General features: G+C 49.6%; 1 protein-coding gene across 3 annotated transcripts in view; it reads left to right on the top strand.

Annotated features, from left to right (window-relative positions):
* Positions 1 to 23,651, top strand: part of DAAM2 (dishevelled associated activator of morphogenesis 2) — a 112,297-nt gene that overhangs the window by 34,145 nt on the left and 54,501 nt on the right. The window contains exon 2 of one of the 3 annotated variants that reach the window (XM_061196263.1): positions 16,912 to 16,996. The exons of the other annotated variants lie outside the window; for them this stretch is intronic. The gene's annotated coding sequence lies outside the window, so the exon portion shown is untranslated. The remainder of the gene's footprint in view (positions 1 to 16,911; positions 16,997 to 23,651) is intronic. 3 annotated transcript variants of the gene reach the window in all.

Below are 23,651 nucleotides of genomic sequence, written 5' to 3'. Positions count from 1 at the left end.
CCCAATCCACCCTCTCCCTTGCCCACACTCTCTCTGTGGCACCCAGGAGAAGATGCTGGGCCTCCACCAGCACCATTCCCTGACCCGGGTGTCATTCAGCTGGTGGGGATTGGAATTGGGCCTCTGGGTGGTGCAGGAGCACAGGGGCACCAGGCATTGGTGGTGACGGTCTGGCCTGCACCTTCTCTCCCAGGTGTGCTTTCCCTGAGGCCACGATGGATTCACACATCCCCGTGGAAGTGGGACTCTCTTGCAGGTCACAGCCTGGACACGGCATACGGTGGTCCTGGCGCCCCTTGGGCAGAGTGCGGCAGGAGAGAGACCCAGTCCTCTACCACTACTGAATGGTCCAGGGCAAATCGTTTGGCCTTTGTGAACTCGGTTTCTAATGGAAAATGGGGATGAGGCGCACATAGAATGTGTGTCCGGAAGGTGTAGGTGTGTTGGTAAATATTGGATAAGGCGTATGCCTACTGGGCCTGGCTCAGTGAACCTGGCTTCCTTCCCCACTGGATGTCAGTCTTGGTCCATCCTGCCTGCTGGCCGGGTATCTGGCTCCTGGAAAAGATACTGGGGAGAAATAACAAAGATGTGATTAGTTTCTGCTCAGCTGCGGGAGGAGAGGTCTGGGGAGGAAGAGGTGTAGGGTCAGCTCTCGGTATCTGGTTTAACTGTCCAAATAACCAACAGTTGGTGACAGATAGTTTTTGACTTTTGAGAGCCTTCCCTTTATCCCTTGGGGAATCTCAGGGCTCCTTGCCTTCTCCACCTCATTGCTTCATCATTCACAGGGCAAGGCCACATTCTGCAAGCAGGAGGGGTCATTTGGGGAAAGCAAGTCTCTGAAAAGGTGAATATCCCTATGGTGCTCTAAAGTGGGAGAGAAGTCATTTGAAGTTTTGGGGAGAGTTTCAAATCTTTGTTTCCTTCCTTCCTCCCTTCCTTCCTCCCTCCCTTCCTCCCTTCCTTCCTCCCTCCCTTCCTCCCTCCCTTCCTCCCTCCCTTCCTTCCTTCCTTCCTTCCTCCCTTCCTCCCTTCCTCCCTTCCTTCCTTTTTTTTCTTTCTCTCTCCTTTCCTTCCTTCCTTCCTCCCTCCCTTCCTTCCTTCCTTTCCAACACAATCCTTAAGGTGTGTAGCTGGTATGACCAATAGCTCTTCTTTCCTGGAAAACATCCAAAATGCCACCTGATTCTCCCCAAACTCCCAAATCCCTGGACACCAGGTAGGTTTGCTTTCAGCTTCTGCTGCCGCTTTTTCTCACTTCGCCTTAGAGCCATTTTGCATGCCAAAATTAAGGAAACTATACATAAAATGAGGTGTGGAATATGAGAAAAGGTACCGATGGTAGATGAATAATGATAATCGCGTGTGAAGTCGCAGGTTTCTATGACATCCATTTGGCAGGTCAGAACCTTTTGGACTGACCGTTGGGAAGATCATCTCTTTTTTAAAGGGCTTCTAAATATTCTCCAGGCTTCAAAGAGAAAATCTGAGGTGAAGACTGGGAGAAGTTGTGAATTTGTTTCTGGAATATTAGGGAACATCATCCAAAGAGAGAGGCGGTATAGCTCGGGCCCTCGCAGGACTCAGAATCATTAGGGAAATATTCACTGAGGAATCTTGGTGAAGGTTTTCGGAGTTTTTAAATTACATTTTTGTAGTTGTTGTTTCTGCTGAAGACAGCGTATATAGAACCGTTTAGAGGAAACCAAGAACTGAAGGACCAAACCAGGGTTTGTCTGCCACTGGTCTCTAGCAGGAAAGAAGAGTTCCTGCTGAGAATTTGAGGATGGAGTTCTAGACGTGGGCTGTCATGAGTTTGCTCTGGGTCCTGGCATAAGTGGCTTTGCTTTTTCTCCTCTGTAGAGTGGTCTTGAAAAGTATCGTCACCTCCACTCTCAACACCCTGTGCTTCCCAGCAGCCTTGAGGGAGCCTCCCTGCAGGGTAGTCAGAGAAAGGAGTCAAGTTCCTTACACACAGGCGGGGTTGGGGGGTGGGGAGGTGGAGCCATCCAGAAGCAGAACAGGATAGTCTTTTCCAGGGTCAGATTTTTGCACCCAAGCTTGTGGAATGGCACTTGGTCACTCCAGAGAACAGTGGCCCTCGTGACTTGGCTCTCTGAGTAGAGGTCCACTGAGACACCCCGGTGCCTGGCGGGGTGTGGGGCTTGGGCCTGGGCTGCTGTTCAGGACCTCTGTCTCTGTGTGCAGTATGCTTCCCCTTGACCTCCTTGGTCTGAGCATAGATTCTCTTAATGGACCAAAGGAGACTTTGGAAAATCCCAAACCCAGTTTCAGAGTCCAAGGAGGGTGGTTCCCTCAGGACCAAGCCTTGGGCTACTTCTCAGGTCTGGCCACACCCAGCTCTGTACGCCCCGCCTCTCACCGGCTGTATCTTAACTCTTGCCCTTCCCTCTGCCTGATGTTTGGTACCTGGTGAAGTAATTAGCCATCCTTCAAGGCTCAGTTCAGAACACCACCACTTCCGTAAAATCTCCTCCCCGCAGTTTCAGGGAGGTGAAGTTCTCTTCCTCTCTGTGTCCCGGCAGACCTACCACTGATGTGGCACTTAGCAGGTTGCTTGAAAACCACTGTTCTGCCTGGCTATCTCTAAACCATGAGCTTCCAGAAGGCAAGGGTTCGGACGGGTTGACTGTGCTTTCCTAGTCCCCCTGACAGGGTCTAGCACATAGTAGGTCTTCATTAAATATTGGCCGAATGACAAGCTAAGGGAACCTGTGCTCTTTACAGTTTTCCCCTGAGAAGGAGGCAAGCAGGAGTGGCTGGTATTTGGGCCATTTCCCCGGGGCCCAGCTTCACCGTGGTGTCTGAACTAATCGGCACCTCCCCCCACCCATCCCTTCCATGCCAGGGGCTGGGAGCATGTGTGGATGGGCCTGCAGTGAGCCCAGGGCTGGAGTGGGTGCCAGCACCGTGCTGTCCTTCTGTAGAGACCAAGGTGCAACAGCTGTCTGCTCTTCCTCGCCTTGGTCCCCAGTGGCCTGTGATTCCAGCAGCACCTGGGGAGAACCCCACTGCTTATGCCTGTGAAGGACGCCCGTGCTGGAGGCTGAAGAGATACCTTGTCTGGCACCAGTTAGAGAGTTCTAGCGTGTTGAGCTTTTTATGCTTATCAAGAGGAACCTGGGCAATATCAACTTCCACGAATGCCAGGGGAATCAGAGGAGAGCAAGGGCTCCTGAGGGTCAGGAGTGAGCTTACCTTCGGGGAGTTTCTGCACTGGCGTACTCAGGCACGTTTGCCGTGTGCCTCCCACGTGTGCCCGTCACTGTTCTAAGCTCTGAGGGTGCAGCCTGACCATGTTCCTGCCCTCGGTGGGGGGCTTACTTTCTAGTGAAAGTCCCTGAAGACTGAGAGGATGGGAGCTGAGGCCAGTTTCCCCCACAAGGTGATTCTGAGCTGGCGCCTTGGTGAGGGATATCGTTTCTCCGTTCATCAACCCCTGCATTCTTCCCCAAGACATTGCCTGTCAGAAACACCTCGGTGTCACCCTTCCAGATTCCTGGCCCTCCCTCCTTCCGCAGGCCATGTTAGAGCCCCCTCCTCTAGACTCCCACCTGCACTGTGCCGCTCTGCCCCCTCCCCAGCCAGCTTACCCGTGGTCCTCCCTTTCCTGACTGACCAAGAGCATCTTTGATGACCAGCTCTATGTTTTATTCACGGCCACCTCCCTGCTGTGTGCCATGCTTGGCACAGAGTGGGGCTTCCACATGCGACTGAGGAATGAATGAGCCATGGGGTAAACACTGGGTTTCATTTATTCATCTTTCTCATGCATGCTAAGCTTGTGAGTCTGTGTTCATCTCTCTCTGGGTCAGTCCTGGAGAGGGATGGACTCTTGGGGAAGTTGCTGGAAAGCTGGAGCATTGGGGGAAATGAAGACTTGGGAGGAATGGAGACATGGGAGAAGACCCCAGTTGGAGTCAGCTCTTCTGGGGGTCCTCTCTGTGACTTGGCGGCATGAGGCTCGCCTGCCTTTGAAATACTCCCTCCCCCCGGGCTGGGAAGGTGGGTAGGGCTCAGAGCCAACAGAGCTGAGCTCTGAACACAGACCCTCCTTGTGCTGAGGCCTGTAGCTCCCTCCTCGTGGCTAGGGACGAGGCAATGCTGAGGGACAGACCTGGGTTCAGTCAGCCCAGCTGGGCCTGCAGGAGAGCAGGCCGCCTGGGAATGGCTGGGAAGGCCAGGCCTTGGGCCCACCTCCCCCGAGGCCAGGATGTGGCGTGGGACCCAGGCAGGCGGAGGTTCCCACCGCTCACTCCTGCGCCCGAAACGCTCCAGGCTCAGGCAGTGTCTCCCAGCAGGAGGGGGTGGGGAGAGACTCCAGCTGCCTGGGTCAAGACTCCACGTCAGGACCAGGGCAGCTCCACAGGCACCCACCTCTGACATTTATCCTCCACCTGGACAGCTGCCAGTGGCCCTGCAGTCCAGCCTTGCCTTGCCGTGTGGGGGAAGAGGTTTGGGGATTAACCATTGCAGGCCCTGCCTGAGTCAGGCTGAGACTGGTCCTCCCAGATCAGCCATCATCCATCCACCATGTACCAAGGGCCGGAGTGGGCGTATTCACAAATGTTTTCTCATTTCATCCTCACGTTAACCCCATTTTCCTAATGAGTAAACTGAGGCATGTGGAGTTACATAATCTGCCTAAGGTTATACAGTTAGTAAGAAAAGTTTCCTGTATTCATTCTTTATTACAGGGTCTGCTATGTGCTAAGCAGTAATTCTAGGCACTGTGGATACACAGTGAATGATGGACAAAAATGTCTCAGGGAGAGATAATTAATAATGTATATAGCATCTCACATGGTGATAGGTCTATGTGGAAAATGAGGCGGGAGAAGGGAGCGGACGGTGCTGGAAGAGGGTTTTTTTTTTTTTTTAAGACCATTATTTGTGCTATTGGATATTCATCATTGACTATATTCCATGCATTAAAAATTTTTTTTTTAATTTTTATTTTAAATTGGAGTATAGTTGCTTTACAGTGTTGTAGTAGTTTCAGGTGTACAGCAAAGTGATTCTGTTATACATATACCTATATCCATTCTTTTTCAGATTCTTTTCCCATATAGGTTATTACAGAATATTGAGTAGAGTTCCCTGTGCTATAAGGTAGGTCCTTGTTGATTATCTGTTTTATATGTAGTAGTGCGTGTATGTTAATTCCAAACTCCTAATTTATCACTCCTCTGCCACCTTTGCCCTTTGGTCACAGTAACTGTGTCTGTAAGTCTGTTTCTGTTTTGTAAATAAGTTTATTTGTATCATTTTTTAAATTAGATTACACATATGAATGATATCATATGGGATTTGTCTTTGTCTGATTTACTTCACTTAGTATGATAATCTCTGGGTGCATCCATGTTGCTGCAAATGGCATTAGTTCATTGTTTTTTATGGCTGAGTAATATTCCATTGTATATATATGTACCACATCTTCTTTATCCATTCCTCTGTCGATGGACATTTAGTTTGCTTCCATGTCTTGGGTATTGAAAACAGCGCTGCAGTGAACATAGGGGTGCATGTATCTTTTCGAATTATGTTTTTCTCTGGGTATATGCCCAGGAGTGGGATTGCTGGATCATATGGTAGCTCTATTGTTAGTTTCTTAAGGAACCTCCATACTGTTCTCCATAGTGGCTGTACCAATTTACCTTCCCACCAACAGTGTAGGAGGGTTCCCTTTTCTCCACATGGAAGAGGGGTTATTTTAAATAATCTCACTGAGAAGGTGAACAATCATTGCTCCTCAGACAGTGCTTGCTGGGAGCCAGGCATGACCCTGATCACCGTATGCAAGACCACTAACTCAACCCCTGCAATTACGTTAGGAGGCAGATTACTATTACATTTTCAGATGGGAAACGGAGGCACAGGAAGGTGAAGTAACTGGCCAAAGATAACACAGCAGATCAGTGGTGCTGGGGTCGGCACTCAGGCAGCCTAACTCCTGAGTTCTGGTTTGTAACCACTATGCTGTCCTGCTAAGCCTGTACAGACGGTAAGTGAGTGGGCAGGTGAGCGGCCCTGCAGGACCCTATACTGACAGGCCAGGCAGGTGTAAGGGGGCAAGTGGCCTGGTACTCCCTCCTCTGCAGCCCCCTTGGTGAGGAAAGGGCAGAGCAGTGGGCAGATTCATTAGAGTTAAACCTGAGTGAGAAGGAAGGGCATGACTGTTTGCAGAGAACAGTAGGAGAGGGTGAAAACTCCAGGCGAGGGCCTGAGTCTCAGAGGCTGCAACTCTCCCCTCCCCACCCTGGTCCCTCCAGGCTCCCTCAGCTCTCCTAGGACTCAGATCTGAAACAAGTAGGACTGTTTCTTGCTCTCGTCCGCATCTGCCCTGCCTCCATGTCAATCCAAGAAGACCCTATTTAGTTATGATGATGATGATAAGGCAGCTAATATTTATTGAAGGTTTCCTAAAATGGCTGGGGAACGTCTATACGGTACAACTCACATGTGCAGGAAAAAGTAATTATTTGCTCTAATTGATAACTTGCAATTAAAATCTTATCTTAGTAAATAAAGGTACTTTAGTCTCTTCTGATGTGAGACAGGGGCTCATGGTCCAGTGAGGTCAGGATTCAGACCCCCTGTGAGGTGTCTTCCAGGGCCCTCCTCCTCTGCGATCTGCTTGCTGGGGAGGCTCCAGTTTTCTCAAGGCTGCAGGGTCCCTGCTGACATCCGCTGATGTGTTCTGTGTTCCCTCCGCATCTTGGGCCCCTGTGCTGAAATCCACTGAAGGAGCCAGGTCTGGTCTTGTCCCGGGGCCTTTTCCCTGAAGGGTTACCTGGCACCTGTTGCTGAAGCTGTGACTTCTTCAGGCCCCGTGGCTCTCCCGGGACTCCCGCCTGCCCCTGGAGGGCCCCAGTGTCCAGCTGTTGCCTGTTGCTCTGAGCCCAGCTGAAGGCAGGGCTTCTCCAAGGGGCGTGGCATTTCCCCAGGTGTACCTCGCTGTCCTGGGATTCTCCAAGTCATTGGCTCCTTTCTAAAGATGTCCCTCCCCCCTGGTGTGGAAGGGAGTGAAATCCTGGCCATTTAATTCCTTTCCCTCCTAGTCCTAGAAAGGTTTTCTATTCCTCATCCTGTCCAGAGAAAACAACATTAACTCTTAGTGACCCTTCCCTGCTCTATTGACCTTTTTGTTTTGGGGGTTATAAGTCTTTGACCAGAGAAAATAAGGCTATGTCTTAGCGCTGATATTGGAAGGGTACAGGAGAAAGGAAAGTAAACAAAAAAAAAAAGAAAAAGAAAAAAATACCTGGATTTCCCAAAGGCAAAATATATTGGGAAATATTTTCAATATTTTCCTTGTAAAGTACTCTGTATCAGACATGCAGTATTATTCCTGAATTGTCAGTTACTCCTCATGACTACACTATGGGGTATATCCTGTCATGACAGAGGAAGAAGGTGAAGCTTAAGGAAGTTAACTTTCCCAAAGGTCTTAGAGCTAGTTAGTGGCAGAGCCAAGCATAGAAGCGAAAACTCTAGATTCTCAACTCCATCCTATTCCTGAGGCCTTTGCTTCTCAGAAAGGAGTCTTGGGGTCAAAGTTCTTTAGCACTCAGTAAAAATAAAATGTTGCCCCTTGAATAACATATATCATCCCCAGAGAAAGGGGGATTGGCTTCAGTGGACTCAACCAGGGGTAAAAATATCAGGGCAAACGCCTCATGTCGTAGGAAATCTCATTCCATGCTAGCAAGGGTTGTTGGTCTTCAGATTCTCTCCCATTCCTGTGTATGGGAAAACTTTCATCTTTCTGTTCTCATTCAGTCTTGACACGAGCAATGATTTTCACTACCTGTTGGGATGACTGTGCTTGACAAAAAGTGTGATGTGACAGCCTCCCTCCACTCGGCTTCCCTAGTTAAATAAAGAGGCCTTCGAGTCGCAGCTGTAGCTGCTTTGTGCAGAGCCTGGTACAGCCCTGACTCAGCTCGCAAGTCAGCCCAAGCCCTGCCCTTTTCTGTCTGCCAGTAGCTGTTTTCCAGCTATGAAGCACCGTGGTGCAACATTTGAAAATTCAGCTCTGGCCCCCGTTGGCACTGGAGTTGAAAGGCCAAGGCGGGTATCTGAGCACTACCTACAAATAGCCAGGGGAAATAACATTTTGCTTTATATATTTAGCTTTCATTACATAATCAGTTGTTGGTGTTATAACATTATTTTTTTTTCCTTTAAATAAAGGAAGGGGGAAAAATCCCCCCACAGTCATATCACATGCACATGGATTTATTTTCCCAAAAGCCCCAGTGCCCGGGGCATTCTGAGATGGAGGGGTGAGAAAGGGAAGGGAACAAAATCAGTGGGACGTGATTAAGATGACCTGAAATGGCGGGAGCCAAGCCGCTGCACAGGCTCATTTACAGACTTACTGCTTTCTCTTCATTGCCTCCTCCAGGAAGCCTCCCCTGGTGTCCTCCTGGTCAACAACTAGGCTCTCCACTCACATCACAGTGCCTTACTGTGTGCATCCCATATTGTATTATGACTGTTTATGTGCCTGGCTCTCCCACTAGACTGTCATCTCTAGGTGCTCAGGAACATATCTTATTCATCTCTTATCTCTGGTGCCTGGTACATCCAAGCAGGTCAATAAATGTCGGTTGAGATGGTCCTTACGATGCCAAATACAGGGGCTGAGTCAGTTACTGATAATGACATGCACTGAGGCTCAGACAAACTTCTAAAGTCTATAGGATGGAAAGCAACATGGAACCATGAAGTATGTTATCCGTGTCTGATACGGGTGTGTTTTCTTTGGTGTGGTTTGTGTGTGCAGCACAAAGAGGGTGCCATCTCACCAGTGGCTGGTAGGTCTCTTCTCATGCTAAAAAAGAGGATTAAAGAGCTTGAGCATGAACTTGAAGAACATGACAGGGGGGCCCCATTATCTCCTTAGGACTGTGAGCTCCCACTCTAGTGCTGCCTTCCTTAGGCTGCGGGAGGGCAGGGACTGTGTCTCTTTTGTATCCGAATCCCTGCTGCCCAGCACGGTGCCTAGTCACAGAGTGTTATCAAGTCCTAGCTTGTACTGCTCGCTGCATGACAGGCCAATAAATCGAGAGAAATGAGTGGTTGGGGCAATGAATAGTGACTTTATTCAGAAAGCCAGCAGACTGAGAAGATGATGGACTAGTGTCCCAAAGAACCCTCTTACCTGAGTTAAAATTCAGGCTGCTTTCATGCTGAAAGGGGAGGGGGTGTGGCTGGTTGTTGCAGACTTGGTCCTAGAATCCTTTGTTCTTGCAGCTGTCCACATAGGTCTGGTCACACTGTTCCTATCAGTATCCAACAAGACACTTGTGGTTCTCTGTTCTGCACCTTTATCCATTTATCTCTATATGAATGGAAAAGTGTTGTACCCTTAAAGGTCGGAGCCTTGAGAATGGCCTATCATGTATATTTCAGGCTATAGGCAACATTCTTTTGCAAATGTGCAGATGTGCAGAGCATGACTAAGCACAGGCAACAGAGTACAAGGGTTAGAGCTAAAGGAACAGATCCAAGATGGAGTCAGGTTTGTTCTTCTCTGTTATAAGAACAGATGCTCAGTAAACATTTGTGGAATGAACGGATGGATGGATGAATGCACACATGAAGGAAGGAACTCTTGCAGTCAAGTAAAGTTCATCAGGGAAGACTTCAGGGAGATGAGCTTTGAGTCTAGTTACGAAAGAGGAAAGAGTATGAGGGGGCAGAGAGGGCTTTGTGGTCGGGTGAGGGGAGACAGGCCATTGGTACCCGTTGGTTTGGATACTTCTAACCAGATGCTGACTCCGAATGGCCATCTCTTGGGGGAGAGGAAGACTTGGGGGGCTGTGGGAAGTCCTACAAAGACACAAGCCTAGAGAGAGGGTTTTCCCGTTTTTATTTTGCTCCTTTTCCTCCAGCACTTGGAACTGAACACATTGCTAGGATTCCTTGAGTCCCTAGGGCAGGGGTCGGGGTGCAGTAGGGGGGTAGTTCTAACAAACGAGTCTGACAGAGGCATGTGGCGTGCGGGCCAGAGAGATAGGGAGTGGGGAGGGGGGAGTGAATTGAGAGTTTGGAGAGGAGGGAGTTCTATTTTGGGTGACTTTGACTCCCAGCCTCTCTGTCAGCCAGATCTGCAGCAGACCCCCACCCTCTGCACACAGTTCGCTTGTACCTTCTGTTCACTGGCTTCTGCTCTGTTTCTGGCTCCCCTCCTGCATCCTTTCAGACTTGGCTCTTTCTCTCTTTGGTGTTCTGCCTCTTGGTATTCTTGCCTGCGTCCAAAACCTCTCAACCTTTTCAAAGAAGCTATCCCTGAATAACAGCAGCATCTACAGATAATAATCAACATCTGCAATTTATCTCCAGTCCTACTACGTGCCATGCACCACACTAGGTGCTCCGTGTGTCCTGGTTCAACTCACAAGAAACACATGAGGTAATTAATCCTGTGATCGCTATTTTTTTTTTTTTAATTAATAGCTACTTTATTTATTTATTTATTTATTTATTTATTTATTTTTAGCTGTGTTGGGTCTTCGTTTCGTGCGAGGGCCCTCTCTAGTTGCGGCAAGCGGGGGCCACTCTTCATCGCGGTGCGCGGGCCTTTCACCATCGCGGCCCCTCCCGTTGCGGGGCACAGGCTCCAGACGCGCAGGCTCAGCAGTTGTGGCTCACGGGCCCAGTTGCTCCGCGACATGTGGGATCTTCCCAGACCAGGGCTCGAACCCGTGTCCCCTGCATTAGCAGGCAGACTCTCAACCACTGCGCCACCAGGGAAGCCCCCTGTGATCGCTATTTGACCAGTGAAGAAACTGAGCCCCAACGAGGTTGGGTGAACCCCAGGCAAGGCCATCCTTAATGTTGGTGGCAAAGATCTGCCCAACTCAGAAGCCTGTGCCCTTCTCTTCTCACAGCTACACAGCCCTCCCTCTGAATCAGAAACTCTGGGGGTGGGGCCCAGTGAGCTGTATTTAACAAGCCCTCCAGGAGATTCTAGAACCAGTGCTTTAGCTGATCTGGCTGCGACCTGGCTGAAAACCTCCAAGTGCACCCAAGATTTGGAGAAAGCTGATTCATTCACTGCTATTACTCATCCTTAAGATTCCATTGACCCGCTCCGGGCATAGGGCAAGATGCTTAAGGTTCCCGAGACCTTGTTCCCCTGGTTGTGAAATAGAAGCAACCCCACCCTTAGAGGGGAGCATCCCTGGCTTCTTGTTTCCAGGAGAGGATCTCCCAAGAGTGGTTACTCAACCCTGACGGCACTTTAGCATCACCTGGGGAACTTTTACAAGTTATCAATGCCCGGCTCCCTCCCCGGACCAGGCCAGCATGTCTTGGGGTGGGATCAGGGCATGAGTGGCTGAAATGGACGTAGGGGTGGAGAACCTTGGCCTGTCCCTCCCCATCACTTCCTCAGGGGAAGGAGTGAGGCACCTCTAACCAATGGCTCTAGGAGGTTATGAACTGGGTCTGCCAACGCTCCCTCCCTTCCCTGGGCTCTGCCACCTGCAGGGGGCGCATCTGTCCAGCTCTGGGGGTTGAGGTCGGGAGCCCGCTCCTACGGGAAGGTCCACGGTCACCCTCCTATGCCAAGGACTGGACATGTCAGCTGGCCTCACTCATGGGTGAGACATTAGGAAGTCCATTGGACCAGAGAGACACAGCCGTTTACTCCCACAGCTCTGTCAGGAACGTGGCTGATATCGTGACCTCCATCTGTCTGCTTTATGTATCTGTTTCTCAACTGGTCCTGAACTTGAGCCAGAAGAGGAAAGTTTTCTGTATGGACCCCACAAAATCCCAACACCAAATGTTGGACAGAGTTAGTGTTGAATTTAATGAGATGCCATAAACAAGCCAGCTAATTAGTTAGTGGTCAGTAAAAGTTTGTTGCCTATGAATCAAAACCTAGGCCCCTCTGGTCACCACTAAACCTCCCTGGGGAGGACTGAGCTCCCAGCCTCAAACCTCCACCACCAGTTAACTCCTTAGTCCTCATTTCACTCAAGTCAGTAAATGTCGGTGGCTCTGGGTAGGGGTTCACAAAGGATCTCTCTGCAGCTGAGAGAAGAGCAAATTATTTAGAATTGGCTGTACCTTTTTTTTTTAAACAAGTTCCCAGGTGACACTGATGCTGCTGCTCTAGAGACACATTTTGAGATCACCTGAGCTAAGTGCAAGCAAAAGGCCCGTGAGCGCTGGCTGGAGGGAATGCCGGGGGGAGGGGCATCTCTTGATCCAGATGGGGTCCAGTGTTTGGCAAGCTTGGCTGCAAATTAGAATCACCTGGAGAGATTTGCAAATTCCAGAGCCCTGTAGGGTGAATGACTGATCCCGTTTTCCCAGGACTGAGAGCTTCCCTGGGGTGTAGGACTTTCAGGATTAAAACTGGGACAGTCCTGGGCAAAGCAGGATGAGCCGCTCACCCCAGAGGCTCCCCCGCACCTACCCAGGGATTCTGTTTTAATTGGTTCTGGTTGGGATCCAGGCATAGATAGTTTTCAAAATGCCCCATGATTCTACTGTGCAGCCTGGGATGAGAACCTGGGGGATTTGATCACAACTCTGGAAAGAAGGGGTGACTTGTGAAAAAGGTTGGTACAAATGCCGGTGAAAGAGAAGGGAAGGGGATGGAGAGTGAATGAAATCGCCTGCATCCCAGTCCCTTGGGGAACTCGTTAAAATGCAGATTCCTGGGTCCTTACCCAGATCTACTGACCTGGAAGCTCTGAGAGCAGGGCCCTGGGATCTGCATCATTGAGAAGCCCCTTAGGATGCACTGTCCTTGGAGATCTGCTGAGAGTGGGAAAACCAAGAGCTAAATTGAAGGAAGAGAGCTGGAAACCCAGGCTGTGCTCCAGGTGGGTAGCTTGTTGAGGGTTTTTGGTCTGAGGCCAAGAGGAACGTGAGCAGGGTGCAGGTGGAGTCAGAAGAAAGGGGTCAGCCTCAGCCTGGCTGGAGGACAACCAAATCAGTAAGAAGGGATGGGGCCTTGAAGAAATGGTTCCAAGCTAAGAGCACGTACCAGCTCCCTGAGTGAGCGCGAGGTGAGGTCAGTGCTGCCAGCTGGATGTGCAGGACTCATGGCCCCCCACCCCCTGACTCTGTGACCACACAGCCACGTCCTGTGTGTCTGAGTGGGGCCTGAGCATCCACATGGGAGATCAAAGGGCCCATACAGGAAGCATTTCTAAGTGGAATCGATTGGGCGTGGAGACTGATTGGATAATTTATAATGTAAAGGAGGGAACAGCGTGTGTGTGTGTGTGTGTGTGTGTGTGTGTGTGCGTGCGCGTGTGTGCACGCGTACCTGTTGGGCTTTTGGACAGCCTGTCAAAACCTGCCTCTCACCCCAGCCCGGTCAGTTATGTGCTTGTGACCTTGGGCAGGTCACTTGACTTCTCTGAGCCTCAGTTTCCTTGTCTGTAAACTCAGGATGCTGATACCCACTTCTCAGGGTTTGATGTGAGAATGAAATGAGATAATACATGCAAATACCTGGCATGTAGCAGTTCTCAAGACAGAGGAAGAGTTAAGGATGATTCTGTGGTTTGAAGATCGGACTGTGGTGTCATTCACAGAGAAAAGCAGGGGTGGTCCAAAGGGGGAAGGAGGTGAAGGCGGTCTGAGAGGAAGTTGATGGGAGTGGTGCCAGCGCTTCTGAACAGAAATGTGGGTAGTTGGAAGTGAGCTGGAGATGGGGGAGAGGAGGATTCGAGAGTGACTGCTGCTGAATTTATCTGAAATAAAGAGATGGAAGGTTTGCTGGGAGGTAGAAGGGTGAGGGAGAAGGACAGAGACCCGAGGTGTGAACCTTGGCAAAGCCCCAGCACAGCTGATGCGGGCCTGGCCCTGTGCTGGGCGCAGGGTTCCTGAGAGACTGTGCTACACTGTCCCCAACCTCAAGGACCTCACAGCCCAGTGAGAGTGACGCTAATTCAGGAAGCTGCCGCGGCTCTGATGGGAGAAAGGCAGGATGCTGAGGAGGGGCCCTTCACCCACACCTGTGGGGAAGGGCGTGGGCTGCCAGGTGAGTGGCCAGGAGGAGGGGGAGGGCCCAGGATGGAGTGTTCCAGACAGGGGGATCAGCTGGTTGAAATCAAGGAGAGAGAGAGCGTGAGTGTGTGTGGAGCATGGGGACAGACGGCTCAGATTTCACATTGTTTGAAACACCACGAAGAGGGAACTGGGAAGAGGGCCTCTGGCGGGGGAACAGGATGGAAGGCGGTGATACTGATGCGCACAAGTGCAGTTTTCAGGGGAGGTGGGCACGGAGGAGGGAGGCGAGGGGGAGACATGAGGGGCCTTGCTGGGTAAATAAAACCCCTTAGATGGAGACAGTCGGGGCACAGCTTGCAGGGGTGTCAGGGTCAGAGAAAGGTGATTTAGGAATAGGGGAGTCCATGCAGAGACTGGGAACTATAGAGGGGATGGTCTGAGTTCCAAAGAGGAAACCCTAGCTTCTGTAGCCTGAGGTCTCACAGCCAAGGTCTCATTTCCCTTGGAGGAAACATCCCGTTCCTGGAAGCACAGAGAGGAAAAATATCTTATGCCTTTTATATGCAAGATGCCTTTTGTTTGCTGGAGGGTAGGGGGGAGAGTAGAAACAAACGGAAATGAAAATGTCCAGAGTTGCATCTGGGAATGCCAAGATCTCATTTAACCACGCAGGTTTGTAAAGGCCCACACCTTTGCCTCGCTGAGTGCCGCCTGAGACACCTCTTGACGGTGTCTGGCCAAGGTCTGGATGCCTTTGACCTCCATTGGACTCTGAGGAAAGGTTGAAAGACCTGAGTTCATTGGATTTTCCATGAAGATTTATTTCTGGGGTTAATAACTTTCTCCTCTCTCTCTAACCCACTCCCACCCCCTGCCATGAGATTACTTTCATTCAGGAAGAGGACCTGCTGCATACATGGCACTATGTCATGTTCTCAGGGGGCTCAGAGTCTAGATGGGGGAAAAGCTCATTGGCATAAAAAAAGATAAATTAATACATTAAATAACACAAGTGCCACAGAGTAGTGTATGATGCAGTGTCCTAGAAACAGAGTAGACAACAGGGGCTCTGAGTTTATTTGGGAGAATTCAGGTAGATGAGGATGGGTAGGAAGGCTGCTTGGAGAAGGAAGGACCTGCATAGCGGAGGGAGAGGAGGAGCAGGAAGCAGAGGTGGGCATGGGGATGGGGTGAGGGATAATATTGCCGACCCAAATGTATTGGGTTGGCCAAAAAGTTCATTCGTGAACCGCTTACGGGAAAACCCGAACGAACTTTTTGGCCAACCCAATAGAACCAGCAGAACCAATTCTTTAACTCTATTTCAAAGCTGACACATTCTCTTGCTTTTAGTATTTATCGAATTGCAGAAGGACACACAGTCTTTGAGTTATATAAAGCGATCACATTGATGATAGGTTTTATAACGGATAGGGTCAAGAATTCAGGAAGTACATACTGTAATGTATCTAATCCATCCGCTGTTATTGAGTTCTTGCTGTGTGTGCGGAAAGAGCCCGGTGGGGGGAGTCGGAGATAAAGTTTAAGTGTCCAAGCCCTCTAGGAATTTTAATCCCTTGAGCAATGGCGCGTTTAGGGAGGAGTGACCAGGGAGCCTGCAGCGGAGGGGTGAGGTGGGATAAGGAGGAGAGATCAGGGTGGGGAGCAGCCCAGCAGTTACTGAGTGGCCCATCAAGGCCCTTTGGGCAGGAAGCCACCCCAGATTAAAGTAACTTGTCTCTGTTCTGTCCTGACCATTCAGGGACTGTGGGTAACATTTTTGGAAACACACAGGGAGTGTCTGGCTGGGCTGCTCTTCCTGGGAAAGGCTGCCCGAGCTGGCTGCCTTAGAAGATGGGCAGGACCAGCTGTGCAATTCATGGGCCCCAGTGCAAAATGGAAATGCAAGGCTCTCTGTTCAAAAATGATTAAAGATTTCAAGACGGCAACAGCAGAGCCTTAAACCAAGCCCGGGGCCCTTCTGAGGGTGCCCAGCTCGCATACCCGAGAGGCTGGTCCAGAAGATGGGATAGCCTGGATCTTTCTGTGACTCAGTGTGCGGTAAGATGATGGGGCTGGATTGCTGTCTGCGGCTGGGGTACAGGGCTTCTCTGTACTAGTGCTGAGTTCTTCCCTGAGAGGTAGTTGGGATGGGTGATGGGGAAGGGATGGAGAGGCTTCCATGGCTGGGGGGGTGGGGAGCGACCGTTTACCGTGATGCTGCCATTTCTGTGCCATGGGAAGGCTGTGTCTGAGTTTTGGAATCAATTAGACTGAGGTTCACATGTTTTATGAACCCTGCTAACTTGGGCAAGTTGCTTACCTTCGCTAAGCTTTAATTTCCCTGTATGTAAAAATGCACAATATCATCTTTGTAGGATGTTGGAATAAATTAAGTGAAATAATAAATGTGAAAGTTTGAGCCTAGCCTAGCTCTTAGTAAATGTTAGTATCCTTCTTTCTAAAAATGTGCTGAATATCTGTCTTGTAAAATATGGAGCATGGAATAGATTGGGTATACATTATTGTCAGCTATTTGTTTTTTTCCACCTCAGGCTTATTGGGGAAGTGGCTAAAATATAACACCAAAATTTGAAATGGCAGAGGGAGTGTACACCCCATTATAATATACACCAAAGGACACCCAGTTGCATCTGCTGGACACACACATACACCCAGAGGAATGTGCACACGTGCATGTGTACATACACGCTCCGGAACTGAATTGAAACTAGGTTGGAATGAGATGGTGTATTACAGGAGAGAGCCCTAGTGTGGGTGTCATCTCCTGGTTTTGAACCTCAATGTCCTTATCAGTCAAAAATATTGACCTTGCTGGGTTGTCTTGGGATTAAATGAGATGATGGATGTGAACACCTGGTCTTTGGTCCATGGCAGGTACAAGCATCTTTTGGTGGATCTCTGCTCCCAGGCCATAGTGTGGTTCACGGGAAACTGAAGACAAGACATTGCCTTCCCCACGGTAACATTTCCTGAATATTATGCTTGGGCAGCTCCTTATAAACTAAACATGGGCTGATTTGAAATTGACGTGGGGGCTGATTATCAGTGATATTACTGTTTCCTCTGCTCATATGCTTCAGGAAGCTAGCTGGGTCTTCTCTCTGCAGAGACTTGAAAGTCAGTAGAATCTTGTGTGTTTGTTTCCTGGGGATGAACACACATGTACGCACACCATACAGACACACACCACCTACACGTCCATACTATACCACATACACACATAAACACACACACTACACATATCATGCTATAAACATACACATACACACCACCCCATACGTATACCTCTGCACCATAGCATCAAACCCTCTCACATGCCAACATGCATTAATATCTTCCCTCCCTCCCTTTCTTCTTTGGTCATTTCGGAGTATCTCCTATACTTGCTTGTCCAGTGTGCAAGGGTTGGGTATCCCCGCACCCCAAACCCACATCCCTCCTGATGTCTTGTCCTAGAAACTCCAAGTCATGGCCACCTTTCTCAGTCCCCTTTGCCATCTCATCTGCCTCTAACAAATTCCCAGGCTGAAAGTGCCTTATTTTTACCCACCCAGAAGCCTGGGGCTGCTGTCAATTCAGGTCTACCCCCAAGAGACCTCCAGGTGAAACCGGGCTTGTGCTTCACTAGGCTCCCGGGGGCCCCTCAGCTTCTCTCGTGCTTCCGTGGGCAGAGCCCTGAACCTTAGCCACCACTGGGAGGAGACTGGGGCCGGGACAGGGGAAGGGAACCCGGCTGGAGGGCCTGTGATGTGCCCAGTGCTGTGCCAGCTTCTTGATATGTGCTCTTTGTTTGATGCTCACAGTAGCCCTGGGAGGTGGGCTTTGTCGTCCATGTGCCCATGAAGGCAGTGAAGCTCACAGGCCCTAAGTAACTTAGCCACAGGCTTAATATGAAAGCATACACTCCTTACAGTAAACCACCCGCCTCCTGGAAGACCAGACCAGACCAGACCAGATCAGCTGAGGCCTGGGCCTGGAGGGAGCTCCTTGTTTCTCTTTCCCCCACCTCTGGGCTGTGAGGTCTTTCCTAGAACCTGTAGAGCAGCTTATGATATTAGCAATCTTCTAGAGGGTTGCCAGCTGCAGTGGCCAGAGCCCTTGGCAGTTGGAGATGGTGAGGCTAGGAACAGACCTGTTTTGTTTAACAACTCTGTTGGGGTATAGTTGGCATACCATAAACTTGACATAATTAAAGTACATAATTTGATACATTTTAGCATATGTATGTACCTTTGAATCCATCACTACCATCAAGATCATGTTTGACCATCATCCCCCAAAGTTCCCTTGTGCCTTTTTATAATCCACCCCCTCCCTGCCCACCCTCCACCCTCTCCATAGGCAATCACCCACCCGGTTTTATTCACTATAGATTAGTTTGCATTTTCTCAAATTTTAGACAAGTGGACTCATACAATATGTACCCTTTTATGCTCTGGTTCCTTGTACTTAGTGTAATTATTTTGAGCTCCATCCACGTGTGGCATATATCAATAGTTCATTCCTTTTTATTGTTGAGTAATATTCTATTTTATGGATACACTATACAATTTTTTTTTTATTGATTTGCCTGTTGATGGACATTTGGGTTGTTTCCAGTTTGGAGCTATTACAAATAAAGCTGCTCTGAACATTCATGAATAAGACATTGTATGTGCATATGCTTCCTTTGTTTTGGGAAAACACCTTGGCATGAGATGACTGGATCATATGGAGGTGTAAGTTTAACTTTTTAAGAAACAGCCCAACTGTTTTCCATAATGGCTGTGCCATTCTGCACTCTCACCAGCAGTAAGGAGTGCTCCAGTCCTCCCTGACACATGGATATAGATCTGATTTCAAAGCTGGTTTAGTATGAAATTTGTGAGCCCCACCAAATGGCTAATCCTAAAAATGAAAGCGGCTGGCTTTCAGTTTGGATTGGGAACCCTGAGGGATGCTGAACCTAGGAATGTAGAATCAGGTGCTTCTAGAAATGTTATTTCAAAGGGCTGTTTGCAGAATGCTGGGAGAGGGGAAAAATGAGAGTTCGGCACTGGTCCCAGCCTGAGATCCTGTGGGGCTGGACCAGGTCTGGAGCTTGGTGTTTGAGAATGAAACAGATGCACCTGAGGCATTTTGGAAAAAAGGTAAAAGATGCATTAAAAGGATGGGGCGTTAGGGCGGGAAGAAAAAGAACAATGGAAGGGGACTTGGAGCTTGGGAGACTATAGTTTTGTGAGGGCAGGAGCTATATCTGCATAGTTTGCCCTTAAATCCCCAGCACCAGGAGCAGTGCTAGGCATAGAGTAACTGCTGAAAACAGTGGAGGTGGAATGAATGAACAGTTGAATGAAGGATGAACTAATGGAGCTCAGGGGATAGGATTCCATTCAACCAGCATCATTTAGCACCTCGTGTGTTCTGTGGCACAGAGCCTAGTGTCTGGTGTGGCAGGAACTCTGGAAAGCGTGTGGTTTGACCTCCTCATTCACAGACAAGCCTCAGAGAAATGATGCTCTTAGCCAAGGTCATTCCTGTCTTGCGCAGGTAACCTGCTGAGGCAGAGTTGGGACTCGAACCTGAGTCTCCTCATTTTTAGTCTAGTGTTTATCTTCTTCTTTTAAAAATAATATTATCTTTTCTGATGAAAAGAATAAATGCTCATTGTAGGAAATTTGAAAAAATCCAGAAAAGGATAAGAAAAATAACCCTAAACTCCAGCAACCCAAAGATAAATACTTCAAGCTGTCATACGTGTGTGTGTGTCTGTCTTTCTGCCTATCTATCATCTATCTATCTATCTATCTATCTATCTATCTATCTGTCTATCTATCTATCATCTATCTAACCAATCCTTATGTTTTAACATTTTGGCAGTTTTCAGTCATTTATAGCATTAGTAACCCTGGGATGAATGTCTGGTCCTGAACCCTAGCTGGCTTCTCCGCTTATCTCCCGGTGCCCTTTCCACTACACGATGCCCCCTCTAAACCCTTTGTGTGAACAGGGAGCTCAGAGTAGAATGGAACCCCCCACTGGGAGAGAGCTCTGCAGACATTCCCAGACCCACACACCTGTACTACCCCTATCATAACCATATCCACACTTTATGATGTTCATTTGATTGTCTCCCTTCCCCGCCACGTTGAACTCGTTCACCCTTGTATTTTTCCGGCTCTTATTAGTTGGGTACTTAGGTGCTCAACAAATATTTGTCAGAGTGAATGAATGGATGGATGAAATTGTATGAACAAGAGTGACGGGCAGGTGAGGGGTCCCCCTGGGTCTGCTTTTTCAGTCGCTTGCGTCCAGGAGTTAGCTCAGCTCCCCTCCCCCGTCCCTGCCCTCCCCTACTCTTCCCACCCTGGAGAGGTGGAAAGTGCCTGCGGTCCAGGATTTATGTCCAGCCAGGCCCCGACACACACGCAGGGCCTTTTCTGAGTGCAGGACGCAGAGTGGGGCTAGCAGGATTGTAAGGAGGCACTGCATCTGGGGAAGACACAGCCCAGGGTCCAGAGTGTGACCAGGTGCACAGGCCCAGCGAGGGTCCCAGGGCCAGCTTGCCTTGACGGGACCTCGAGGTCCCACCTTCATGAGTGACAGAATGCCTTTGTCTGGGACCCCAGGAGGAGTGGGCAGTAGGGAGCTTCTCCCAGGCCTCGGGTTGCCTAGAATGGTGTGAGTTCTCGGCACATTGGGCGCTCTGGTGGGAGACCTGGCAGGATGGCCCAGGAGGAAGCTGGGGGTAGTTTTCCCTGCAGCCCTTCAATAAAGCAGCCCCATTGGTGTGGCCCAGGGGAGGCGCTCGGCTTCCCGGAAGCAGAAGGGGGTGAGGATGGGTTGTCACGTGTTGGGTGGTTTCCCTTTGGCCGGGAGCCCCGGGCCTCTGGCTCTAATGGGTAGCAGAGACTTGGGTGTTGAAATTCCTTCTTCCCTTTTACTTCACAGCTGTTGCCCAAAGAGCTCCCCACAGCTCCCTCCCCTTCTCAGCCCAAGTCCTTGCTTTCTGTGCCCAGTCTGTGTGTTGCCAAAGCCCCCTCATGCTGTCACACACGTGCGGGCACGCACGCCCCTCTGTGACATCCCCGGCATCTGTTCCCTCCTCTCCTCTTTGGCAGCTCAGGGCCTCATTAACTCTGAATCAAACAGAACTGCTTCCAGACTCTTCCCCCTCTCCCGTCTCTCCTGTAATGCACCCTGATACGGTGCCACCAGAACTGTTCGTCCAAATCCCAGCTCGGATCACGCCTCACGGGCTCTCCTTTACTATAAGCCAATCAACTAATCAGCCAATAAACCAACCATCCTTGAGCTGCTTCCTCCTCCTCCTCCCCCTTGGCCTGCCATTCAAAGCCTGCCTTTATCTGGTCCCCATCTTGTGTTCCACTGCACCTCTTTGAGCCCTGCGTCCCAGCCTGGTAAAGCGACTTCCTTTGGCCCCTCACTCACCTGATGCCAGGTCCTCACTCTGGCACGCCTTTGTCGTGAATGGGTTTCTGGGACCCTCCCACTGGCACGTGTTGACCTCTTTCCTCTGAGACCTAGCTTCAATGCCACTTCCTCTGGTGAATGTTCCAGACCACCCCAGCCAGAAGCCACTCTCCCCTCCTTGCAGTCCCAGAGCCTGGAACTCCCTCCCTCCTTCTCTCCCTTGCATCCTGGTGGTTTATACACGTGCCTCCCCAATAACACTGTAAACCCGGTTGAGGATGGGATTTGATGTTTGGCTCATCTAAAGCACCCAGAAAATTGCTTTGTGAATGGCAGTCACTCAGGGAATGAATGGATGGATGAATGAATGAGTGAGTGAACGAATGAACGAATGCATGCTTGACCATGGCCTTGGAGAGCTACTATCTGCTTGTTTTCTGTCCTGGTGAGACAAAGAAACCTATGTTCTCTTCATCATTTCTCAAAATGAGAAAACCAATTGGAAAATCCACAACTTCCACACTCGCCCCCAATTCAGAGAAATGTCACTTTGGGGACTTTTTCAGTTTCATTTTCCCAGCAAGACGCCCCTTTCTCTCCTTCTTCTCCCACCCTGCAGCGGGGACCCTGGGGCTACAAGAGTTTACTTTTACTTTCTTGCCTTTCCCAGAGCAGAGGGGAAACCATAATTTAGGCGGCTGCTAAAAATAGCTCCCCAGTCCTGGAAAGAGAGCTTGCTTATTTTTGAAAGTGCTCCCCGCCCCCTCCCCAGCCCTGCCCGAGGCTCACAATACAAGTCAGATTGTTCTGCGTTCTGTCCTGAGGCCGACAGGGAAGTCACGACTGGGCCCTGTCCACCACGTGGCCGAGCGCTGTCTAGGAGTGCTCACAATCTCCATTTTTTGTCCTAGTAAGAGGTGGATCTCATTCCCAGCAGCCTCTTAGACAGCACCCAGTGGGGACAATATGGTAGACGTGGGGTCTGGAGACCTGGTTTGAGTCCTAGGCTCACACTTTGCATCTTTCTGAGCCTCAAATTTCCCCACCTGTAAAGGAGGGGAGCAGGGCGGTGATCCCGTTTACCCTACAGGAGTGTGGTAAACATTTGAGATAAACCTTGAACATGGTAGATGTTCAAAAACTGATCATTATAACTTTATTATGATCAGAGTCACTGGATTTAAAGCAGGGCACTCCTGTTTTAATGGGTAAGACAGGATTCGTGGTGAGCTCATATGCTATACTAAGTTGAACCATATGAAATTGATGGTTTTGTAGATTGAAAAGACTTGAACACTGTCAGCTACATATGATTCAACCTAATAACACAGGGATCAGTAAACTTTCTGTAAAGGGCCAGGGGGGAAATATTTTTGGCTTTGTGGGCCCTAGGGTCTCTGTTGCATGAAGCAGTCATAGACGATGAATAGGTGGTGTAGCTGTGTTTTAATCAGACTGTATTTACAAACACAGGCTGTGGGCTGGATTTGACCCCTGTGATATTTGTCAACCCCTGTAATAATATGTAAGACTCATTCACATAGAGAACCTTTCTGTAATACATACAGTCGACATTTTCAGGTTTCTTCATAATTATAACAGTAGCTTATCTATATAGCTATTAATAGTGTTTACTATTACTAGGCACTGTTCTAAGTACTTTACAAATATTAACTAATTTAATGCTTATGACAACCCTATGAAGTATGTACTATTATTATTTCCCCATTTTACAGATGAGGAAACCGAGGTTCAGAGAGGCTAAGTAACTTACCTGAAGTCACATAGAGCTCATGGCAGTTGGACAGAACCCAACCAAGTCTGTGGGGTAGAGTTGGATGTTGGCAATTCAGGCAGCTTCAGGGTAGAAGCAGGGGTAAGCTTGTGAGGGGTCCCAAGCCTGTTTGCTATCCACGGAGCATGAGGGGAGGGTCTTCAGAGGCTTGAAGTGGAAGCAGGCGTGCTGTAGCCGGGTGGTGGAGGGATGGGTGGACAGAAGGCTCCGGAAGTATGGCCTGGGATGGAAGAGCATAGACGCTTGGGAAACCGGGTCCTGGATAAGGTGGGCCTGGGGCCATTTCCCAGGTGACGCCCAGTGGCACATGAAGGGTCAGTATGTAGGGAGGAATCTCCTGCCTGGGGAACTGGACATGGTTTACCTTTCTTATGTTTCGTGCAGCATCTCTGGGGAGCTCTGGGCC

Source organism: Eubalaena glacialis, chromosome 7 (assembly GCF_028564815.1).
Source record: "Eubalaena glacialis isolate mEubGla1 chromosome 7, mEubGla1.1.hap2.+ XY, whole genome shotgun sequence".
NCBI lineage: Eukaryota > Metazoa > Chordata > Mammalia > Artiodactyla > Balaenidae > Eubalaena > Eubalaena glacialis.
This window is presented reverse-complemented; position numbering and strand designations above follow the sequence as displayed.